Genomic DNA, 11073 nt, shown 5'->3' on the forward strand with positions numbered 1-11073 from the left:
TAGTTTTAGCCTGTTTTACCATATGCATCTATGTTTGGGCTTGTTGTACATTTTATGATGTTCCTGTTTCCTCAAGTTTTATCCTTTACAGGATTTGTGTGTTGTTTTGTTTAGAATTAACTCAACGGGGTGCACATATGGACCCTAGGTATACTTTCAAGAGTTCAATTATTCAATTATCTCGATTTACATGCATGTACGCCCAGGTAAAAAGGATCTCTATTTTTACAAATTGTTGTCAGATTTCTATCAAGTTGTGTCAATTGCTTATCGTCCATGTTGGTGATGTGAAATGCTTAACACATGTTCCTCTAAGTAGCCTGTCTGCTCTTTGCCACTCTCCCAGGACTGAGAGAAAGTGTAAAAGAGAGTACCCAGGGTCCATCTATGCTAGTATTACATGGTAAGGCCCCCGCCATGCATAGCACATAATACTTTCACCTAGTAACATTGGGGATTCAGCGGTGGGATTCCGGAACTTGTGTTTAGTTTCACCACTTAGGCATAAGCATATTTTTTGTGCACGAGAAATCCTCAATTGACTGTAGACACCAGAGGTGTATTTTTGCAGATTTAAAAATAATCAGGTTTTAATTTCAATTGCCAGGGCCCTGTTTTACATCCCTATTGCAATAGTAAACTAAAGAGTAAAATGTTTAAAAATGTTTTAGAAAGTAGGTCAAATCATCTTAAATGTTTTAGAAATTTTACTAAGTTACTCACTTTCTATATAGATTAAGCACAATGCAGAGTGTGCAAGATGGTGAGGTGTTCACACTCCCAACTCTAAGGATCCAGGATCTTAGAGTTGTTTGTTAACTTCAGGGCATTGACTACAAAGCCACTGTCAGAAAGGAGGATCTGATACAGGCCCTCCAAGAGTATGAGGAGGAAGCAGATTGAATAGGGATACTTTCATCAGTGAGCCTGATGCAGAGGAGGATATATTGGCTCAGTAAGTAGGTGAAGAAGATGGGAACCAAGAGCTCATGAATTTCCCAAGACTCCCCTCACCTGCAGGTAGTGGCAGAGGTCACTCTAGCGGTAAACCTGTGAGTAGGGTAGTAGGAGACCTTGAGAACAAGCTTGCCCAGATCTCCTTGGATGAGAGAAAGCTTGAACCTATGGAGATGAGACTATCCCTAGATGAGGGAAGGGTTAATCTGGGCATAGAGCTTAAAGATGTTGGCAGCAAAGTTAATAGGGTCAGAGAGGAATCCTGTGACCCTCAAATTCCAAAGTTTATAGTCCCCAGTTACAAGGATGGGGATGACATTTCAATATGTTTCGCAGCTTCTGAGAGAGCCTGCATCATGAGAAGATTAGGTTGCCAACACTGGGGTAACTGCTGTGGGAATTACTACCAGTTAAGGGAAGGGATAGACTTCTGACCCTAAATGAACAAGTAGCCGAGTCTTATCATCACATGAAAGGCACCCTCATGGAAGGCTTTGGACTCACTACAAAAGAGTACAGAATCAGATTTAGGGACACGCATAAAAGAAATAACCAAACGTGGGTACATTTTGTTGACTCCTCTGTTAAGGCACTGGAAAGGTGGATTATCGGTAATGATGTGGAAACGTATGAAGGGCTGTATTATATATTGATGAAAGAGCATATTCTAATAAATTGTGCCACAGAGCAATTTAGACAGCATCTCGTAGATTCTGCGTTATCTTCTCCTAGAGAGCTGCGAAAGATTGTAGAATAATGGATCAGATCCAGGGTTATCCAGAACAAGACTCATGGTGGAGGTGACTCTAAAAAGGGTTTTCAAACTTCCCAACAGGGGAAGGAGGTGAGCACTGACAAGGGTAAAAGGAAGTGTACTCTGGATGGTCCAGAGAACACACTGAGGCAACATTGGTTTCCCTGGGAGGGGTGGACATTGACACATTGGCACTTTTACCTCCAAGCCTGCAGAAGTACAGACAAAGGCCAAGAATCAATGAGACTGAAGTAGGGACTATGAGTGATACAGGTGTCAGTGTTACCATGCTAGCAGCAAGACTGGTTTCCCCAGAACCAATGATGCCTGGTGTCAGTCACCAAATTTCCAACACTGATAATGAAACTAAGCTTCATTCAGTGGCTTTGGTGAACGTAGAGTGAGGAGGAGTTACTGGGCAGAAAAAAGTGGTTGTGTCTCCTGCCATACCAGCACTTCATCTGTTAGGCAACAACCTGGAGACTTCTGCATGGGCATAAGTAGAATAGAGGGCTCATTCAGAAATGTCGGGTCTGCCTGAGTGTGTGTGTGTGTGTGGGACAACTAGGGCACTGGCTGTACATCAGGGTAAAGGTAAAGAGCTGGAACCTGAAACTGTGCCAAGCTCTTTTAGAACAAGCAAGAGAAAGGGCAAGAAGCCTGCTAAACCAGCTTCTAAAGATCTACAGGATTAGGGGGGAGAACGCTTCCGAACAGTAGGCCCTGAGGAGGTGACTACAACTGAGGAAGCCTGACATGACCTGGCAGAGCCTCTCAGTGCAGGGGGGCCCCCAGAGCGGAACTTTGCCTTGAGCACAGGACATGCCCAACCCTTGAGAGCCTCAGGCAGCAAGCTGCCAGGCAATAAGAGGGAGATGCCAGTGGCACACACAGGGTTTATTGGGTGGATGGATCGCTGTATGCTGAGGCCTGGGTACCCAAACCAGGGACAGCCAGGAAAGTGGTAGTTCTCAAAGCATGCAGATGATTCCTTCTCACCTTGCCCATGACATCCCCCTTGGCTGGACATCTTGGTCAGTAAAGGTCTTGGGACCATTTATTAGCCAATTTATATTGGTCCTAGATGTCTAAGAAAGTGAAGGAGTTTTGCACTCCTGTGCAACCTTTAGGCCAGTGGCAAGACAGGTGCATCACCAAAGGCTATCTTAGTCCCACTACCTGTGGTTGGGACCCCCTTTGAGAGGTTTAGAATTGACATGGCTGGTCCCCTTGACCCACCTAGTGCATCTGGAAACAGATTTATTCTAGTAGTAGTGTGCCATGCTACTAGGTCTCCATAGACAATCCCTCTTATGACCTCCCTTGGTATTTTCACCAGGATTGTGTTCCCTAAGGAAGTGGTCTCCGATAGGGCAACAAATATCATGTGTGCATACCTAAAACCTATATGGGATGAATGTGGTGTGAGCTACGAATTCCCTACGCCTATCACTCCCAAACTAATGGCTTGGTGGAGAGATTAAACAAGACCGTTAAAGGCATGGTTATGGGACTCCCAGACTAACTTAGAAAAGGATGGGATGTCTTACTGCTATGCCTCCTGTTTGCATACAGTGAGATTCCTCAGAAGGGGAGTCTGCCCCTTTGCACTTCTGTTTGGACAAGTGTAAGGGGTTCTCAGAGTCTGGTAAGGGAAAGTTGGGAGAAACCTCTCAAGCAAACCAAGCAAGGCATAATGGACTATGTGCTTCACCTATGCTCATGTATGGCTGAGTACAGGAAGAAAACAGCAAAGAATCTGCAGGCCAGCTAGGAACTTGTGAAGCACTGGGATGACCAGGAAGCATCCTTCGTTGAGTACCAACTGGGAAAGTTGGTGTGGGTGTTGGAACCTTTAGTTCCTAGGTTCCCCCAGGACAAGTGGACTGTGCCCTATCCCATTTTTCGAAAAGAAAGGAGAAGTCACCTACTTGGTTGATTATGGCACCCCTAGACGTCCTAGCAGAGTAGTTCATGTGAATCGCCTGAAACCACACCAGGACAGAGCTGACATGACCATGCTCATGGTCACTGATGCAGATCAGGAGGAAATGAGTGAACCTCTCCCTGATTTATTGTCCGCAAATCCACAAGATTATGGAGTGGAAGGTGTTGATATTTCTGACACCCTAACTGTACAGCAGAAGGCTGAATGCACATATGTTTTCAGCCGGTTTACAGAGCTCTTCTCTTTGACCCCTGGCCAGACAAAATCGTGTACCCATGATGTGGACACCAGTGACAGGCTCTCTGTCAAGAACCAGATTCACAGACTGCCTGATCAAGTAAAATCATGCATCAAAAATGAAGTCAGTAAGCTACTGGAACTTTGGGTAATTGAACCCTCTGACAGCCCCCAGGGTAGCCCAGTGGTACTGGTCCCCAAACCTCACTCAAAGGGTGGCAAGGTCGAGATGAGATTTTGTGTGGACTCCCATGGGTTGAATGCAGTGACCAAGACAGATGCACACCCCATTCCAAGAGTAGATGAGCTTTTTGATAAGCTAGGGACAGCCACATTTCTCAATGCTTAAAAGATTTCAACATCAGGGTACTGGCAGATTGGACTGACCCAGAGAACCAACGAGAGATATGCATTATCTACACTGGAGGGCCACTTTCAGCTCAAAGTGATGCCTTTGGGGTTGAAGAATGCACAAGCCACTTTTCAAAGGTTGGCGAATAGAGTTCTTTCAGGCCTGGATAACTTTACATATCTGGATGATATAGATGTCTTTAGCTCTACATGGGAGGATCACATGGTTCACCTGAGAGAAGTTTTGTAGCCCTGTAATAGGTCGACCTCACTATCAAGGACAGTAAGTGCCAGATAGGGCAGATTTCTGTTCTGTTGTCTACTTGGGCCACCTTGCAGGTGGAGGCTAAGTTAGACCTCTCCAACCCAAGGTCGAGACCATTTTGGACTGGTAGCCTCCCAAGAAACAGACTCAGGTCAGGGCATTCCTTGGCCTGACTGGATAAATAGGAGGTTTGTGAAGGGGTACAGTACCATTGTGGTCCCTCTCACTGAGTTAACCTCATATAAGCAACCCAAGAAGGTCGTTTGGACCACAAGCTATCAAAATGCATTTGAAACCCTTAAAGTAGCCATGTGCTCAGCACCTGTCTTAAAAGGACCAGACTTGGGAAACAGTTCAGTGTTCAAACTGATGCTTCTGAAAATGGGATTGGGGCAGTGTTAGCCCAGACCAACGATGAATGGCAAGATCATCCAGAAGCCTACAGTAGCAGGCTACTTCTCCTGAGACAGCAGCATTGGAGTGCCATTGAGAGGCTTGGTTTGGTCCCTGAAGAAGCCAAGGCCCTAATTGTGTGGGACTCACTTCCTTGTTCAAACTGACCACAGGCCTCCCCACATTGTTGAGGTGGTTCATTTCTCTGCAGGGGATGGACTGTGTAGTGGAACACAGACCGGGACAGACCATGCCAATATATATGGCCTTTCCAGGTTCTTCCACTTAGACTATGAGAACTACCAAGAGGGAGGTCAGTGCTCATCACCTTTCATCTGGGGGTGGGGGGGTCATGTTGTTAAGAGCCTTTTCTGGATAGGCATCCCCCTCTTTTTACTGCTAGATGGTGTGGTAATTTGTCTGAAAGTATGCTGGCCCCTGCCAACCAGGCCCCAGCACCAGTGCTTTTTCCCTTAAACTGTAATTGTGAATTTGTGCACCCAATTCGCAAAGTACTATTACACCCCTGTAAGGCCCTAGTATATGGTGCCAGTGGTACCCAGGGCAGGGATGTAAAAGGGGGACCAGGGCTACAGCAATTATTGTGCCACACTTTATAGGATAACATGGGCTGGACACTAGACATCTACAGATGTCGAGCTCCATTATTGAGCGGTCGATTCCTTTCGTGTTTGGCATCAAACACCGTGCCTTTTAATCCCGGACATTGTGCTGGTGGCCAGGGTTAACCAGCATGTAGCTAGGGGGCACTTTAGACAGTGCCCACCAAGTTAACCCAGTGTTTTGGGGCTTTTCCGAAGGTCTGCAACCAAGACAGAGCTCTGACCTCATGCTGAGAAAGGTGTGCCACTCCCAGAGGTCAGAGACATAGACCTGTGTGTGCAGGAGGCACACCTCTGCCCACACAGGATTGCTACTGAATGGGCCATCACTGCGTGAGCCTCAAAGGAACTTGTCCCCCACTCGAGGACAAAGCCTCCCCCTGTCACAGGCAGGCACTATTTTCCATTAGCAGGCAGGAAGATTATCTATTCGGGTGTACACATCCACAAGGCTGACCACACCTCTAGGGTGCAGCAGCTGATGTGAACATTCAAGGATGCTTTTGACCATATTGAATTTAGTATAAAAAGTAAGTTCTAACTGATTTAGTGACATACACCCACAGGATGTGGTCACTAAAGGGGCGGATTAGCTGCAGGAGTAGATGCCCATTGGCTACTAGTCCTCACACCCTGTAACACCCCCTAAATCTAAGATTTAAGGGGCACCTGAAACATAGATTGGAAGTGACACAAAGAAAAGACCCATTTCCATGACAAGGCAGGATTCCACAAAGAAAGTCACTAAACACTCAACCGAGGCAAGAGGACGGTTCCAGAAGGAAGAGGAACCCCCCTGCAAACTCCAGAATTCACAAGAACTCCAGTGGGTTAGAGGAACAAGGCACAATCTACTAAGTCCATGACCTTGAAGCACTGTCCACTGAGCCGTCTGGTATGGCCCCTCAAAAGTAACTGGGCTGCTGGCTTCTGGGAACTGTAGTCCCCACCTTCAGCAAGGTTCAGCTGTCCACAACGTTCCGCTGATCCACTGGAAGAAGATTTCCTCAAACGCAATGCTTGCAGGAACCAAGGCTTGTTGGTAGGCAGTCCAACTACTACCAACTTTATTTGACACTCTAAAGAGAAGGGATTCACCTGTACAGTTAACCAACCACTACTGTGGCCCCATCATGAAGATCATGCATTTGTTTTCAACCTCTCTTGGCCCGCCTGGCAGCACCAGTTGCAGCGGATCCTGTTCAGCACCACGGATAGCCAGAATCCCCTCTGCACCGAGTCCTCTGAACCAGGTAGATCCGATCTGCCTGAGACTTCTGGTCCAAGGTCAATTCCTTGCTCAAGTTTCAAAGGGTTTTGCTCAACTCCACCAGCAAGTACATTTTTGCTAAAGTAACCATTGAGAGACCCAAGCCTGATTGACAGCTCTGTTTGACAGCTAGAATGCACCGCTGAACTCCCCGCTCCCCTTAGCAAAGTAAAATTGTGTTAGCTGTTGTGAACTGGCCTAGGGACTCCCGAGAACTTAACTCTAAGTGGGTTCCATTAAACTCATTCTATAAGTAACCGATTGCATGTATGCGTTTTTTCCATTGACCACAGCGGTAAATGTTTTACAATGCAAAGTACTGATTTATTTAATGCTTGAAAATTGACGACTCTGCTTATCCTTTATGTATCAACTTAGTTTTGGTGCCTACTAGGCCTGGGGGATGAACTCTGCTCCGTTCATGGAGTTTGTGTAGTTCTCTGCACTCCGCTCTCTTCGGAGCTCGCGAACTGCAGAAAACTCCCCTCCGCGTAGAACAGCAGAATTTTTTGCCCGCTTGCGCTTGTAAACGGTAAGTTGGCAAGTGCGATCTGCCGCTTGGGTACAATTCCACTCGAGCAGCAGGAAGGTCAGCGCAAATGGCAGTTCACACTGTACTCCCACACTTGCAGAACTCCACAGAGTTTTTTCGCCACTTCACAGAGTTCCGTGTAGTGAATCACCTCGAACTAGGTAAAAATCAGCTCTATTTTTATAAATTGGTCCCAGATTTCTCTTGAGTTGTGTATATTGCTTAGGATCCATGTTGATACAAAAGGGGATGATGGACGGAGCATTTCAGTAAATCAAGCACTCACCCCCAGTCAACTGATCTGGGTTTAATCCATCACCATTCTTTAGCTCACTCAGCCACCCCAGTGCAGACATGGCCATATGCAAATCAGTCTGACCCTGTGCCTCATGGGAACAGTCCAGCCCGAACTGCCGAGCCATGTCTTCCCTGGACCTGAAACAAGCATCCTGGGACCGGTTTTGGATTCATAATCCTCATCAGCCAGGCTATCTTGAATCCAGTGGCCAAGTGAGCAAGTGACTCACGTCTGAGCATACCCTGCCAACTTAAGGCGAACAAAGCGATACAAAAGTGGATGATGGACGGAGCGTTTGAGTAAATCAAACACTCACCCCCAGTCAACTGATCTGGGTTTAATCCATCACTATTCTTTAGCTCACTCAGCCACCCCAGTTCAGACATGGCCATATGCAAATCAGTCTTTGCCTGTGCCTCATGGGAACAGTCCAGCCCGAACTGCCAAGCCATGTCTTCCCTGGAACGGAAACAAACATCCTGGGACCGGTTTCGGATTCATAATCCTCATCAGCCAGGCTATCTTGAATCCAGTGGCCAAGTGAGCAAGGGACTCACGTCTGAGCATACCCTGCCTACTTAGGGCGAACAAAGCGATAAAAAAGGGGATGATGGACGGAGCGTTTGAGTAAATCAAACACTCACCCCCAGTCAACTGATCTGGGTTTAATCCATCACCATGCTTTAGCTCACTCAGCCACCCCAGTTCAGACATGGCCATATGCAAATCAGTCTGACCCTGTGCCTCATGGGAACAGTCCAGCCCGAACTGCCAAGCCATGTCTTCCCTGGACCGGAAACAAGCATCCTGGGACCGGTTTCAGATTTATAACCCTCATCAGCCAGGCTATCTTGAATTCAGTGGCCAAGTGATGGCGAACAAAGCGATACAAAAGGGGATGATGGACGAAGCGTTTGAGTAAATCAAACACTTAACCCCAGTCAACTGATCTGGGTTTAATCAATCAAGGATCCAAGTTGGTGATGTGAAATGCTTAACACATGTTCCTCTAAGTAGCCTGTCTGCTCTTTGCCACTCTACCAGGACTGAGAAAGTACCCAGGGTCCACCTTTGTGTATTATGCTAGTACTACATGGTAAGCCACCCTGCCGTGCCCCATAATACTTTCACCGTGCAACAGTAAATAATACTCGACGATTCATTGATCAAACTTCCATCTCTTTTGCTCATGAGTTGTTTTTTTATCTCCATGTTTGCTATAAATGAAAGGATTCATATACAATATACAGTATCTTTCAGCATACAGCCCTGTTGCTCGAGCAACGTTTCCAGAGGTGTGCCAAAGTTATTTAGTGAGAACCCCTATTTACCTTTGTGGAGTAAACTGTGGGACTTTGTCCAACAGGCAATTCCTACCTCACCTATAGTGAACCCCCCTTTTTGAGGAATAATTCCTAGAAAAAATTGTTTGAATTAACAAGACTTTCAGATAATTGAATGTGCTTAAAAATGCTTAATTTGACATGTTTACCTGAAAAGTCATTTGATGGAGAATCCTCAACTAGTTTTGCTTGTTTTTTAAACTATCCAGTTTTTACCAATCTCGCTCTGCTGGTGTTATTCAAAATACAACCTTTAAAGTCTATGCCATTGTTTGCAGATGTTCCTGAACTGATGTGATTAAAACACAAAAATGTCCACAAACCTCACAAAAATTCATTTGGGAGACCCTTTTCCCACTGTGACAATCTATCCACTTTTGACGATGTTTCAGGCTGTGCTTTAAAATACACAGCGAACTAATAACTTTCCACAGGTGTTTCTTGGTGCAGAGTACATGCAGTAATTGAAAAATGCCATCGAGCTTAAAGCCTTAAAAAAGTCTACCTTATTTGTTAACTTGGAGATAAGCTACTCAACCGAGCCCAAGACCCCAGATATGTCCTTACCATTACTCAGGGGCATGTGCCCCAAAGTCAATGCATCCTGGCTATGGGCTTGTTTTCAGCTGCAGCAGCAGGGTGAATTGTACAGCTTCTTCAGCAAAGAAAGCTTCTCCAGACTCCAGGCCATTCACATTTTAGAGAGACCCTAAGTCATGCAAGTACATAAGCTAGGGGAACATGTCAGCATAGGGGATTGAAATAGTGTTACAAACAAATGATGTTCCTTATTTCCCTTATCACCTAGAAAGAAAGTTCTCCATGAGCCAGTTCTTAGCATCACTTTGATCATGCCTAGTGCATGTCACATCATTTCAAATGCACAACACATCATTGAGCAGATTGGCAAGCTTCCTCTTCTTTAGGGATGGTGCCTTGTAGGCAACTGTCCTGACACACTTGTGGAAAATGGATTATTAGAAGATGTAATTATGTGTCTGTCACTGGCAATATTGCCACTAACACAATGTAGTGCTCAGAATAGGTCTCAGAACCCTTGGTAACTTGGCATTAAGCAGGCAGGCTGAACTTCAAAGACAGGTATGTAAAGCATTTAAAAACACCAATTCAGTAAACATTTAAGACACAACACACAATGGAAGTCCAACATCAATTTATAAAAATTTGAAATATTGTTATCTTTGAAAAGACACCAAAACAGAAAAAAATTAATGTAGGGGACCAGGGATATTCATTTTTAAAGATTAAACATTTTCTAGTGCTTAGGAATCAATCGTGCCACTTCTGGACATGTGGCCGCCTCTGACCTGGACAAAGTGAAAGTTTAGCCCAACCGCGATGGAAACCTAGTTTGATACACTAAGTGGGAGGCCCCGGTCAAGATTTGTTCTTCACATTTCAACTTTTCTGGAGGATTTCTCAGCAGACGTTGTGCAGTCTCCCTCGACAGGCCAGATTCAGTGAAGGTTGCCGGATTGCCTTTCTTTGAGGATCTGGTCATCCTCTGGAACTTTTTCACAAAAGTTCACCAAACTTTCCCAAACTTCTGGAACTTCTTCCTGAAGTTCATCTTGAGGGTCCAAAGTGTCCAAAACACAATCCAAGGGTCTGGGATCTCCAAGAAGGGCCTTGAAAGGTTGGGACCACTGTTCCCACAATGCACATGGGCAAAACCCTTATACGTCCAATGGATGCACTCCAGGCAGGGGACTCTTGGTGGAATTGATGCAGATGAGCTCTGTTAACCTGTAACTTGCAGGGAGCCCACTCTTTATTCCTCTTGAAACAAGGTACAACAAAACGGCTATAGTTCCAGATAATGCAGCTGGCGCAGTCAATCAGAATGCGGGGTCTGATGGTGCAAATCAAGTTTCCAGCTTGGCAATCCTTCTTCTTCTCTCGGGTTCAAGCAGCAGAGCTGAGAGGCACTGCCCCTTTCAGATACTTATTCAGTGTTTTCTGGGGCCACACAGGAGAGCACTCATGTCCAGTGGGGTGCAGGACAACACCCCAGAGCATGACCATTTCCTCCAAAGTTTGGCACAATGGTCTCCCAGATAGCACTATTTCTCCAAAATCCA

Source organism: Lissotriton vulgaris, chromosome 2_1 (genome assembly GCF_964263255.1).
Source record: "Lissotriton vulgaris chromosome 2_1, aLisVul1.2, whole genome shotgun sequence".
Taxonomy (NCBI): Eukaryota; Metazoa; Chordata; class Amphibia; order Caudata; family Salamandridae; genus Lissotriton; species Lissotriton vulgaris.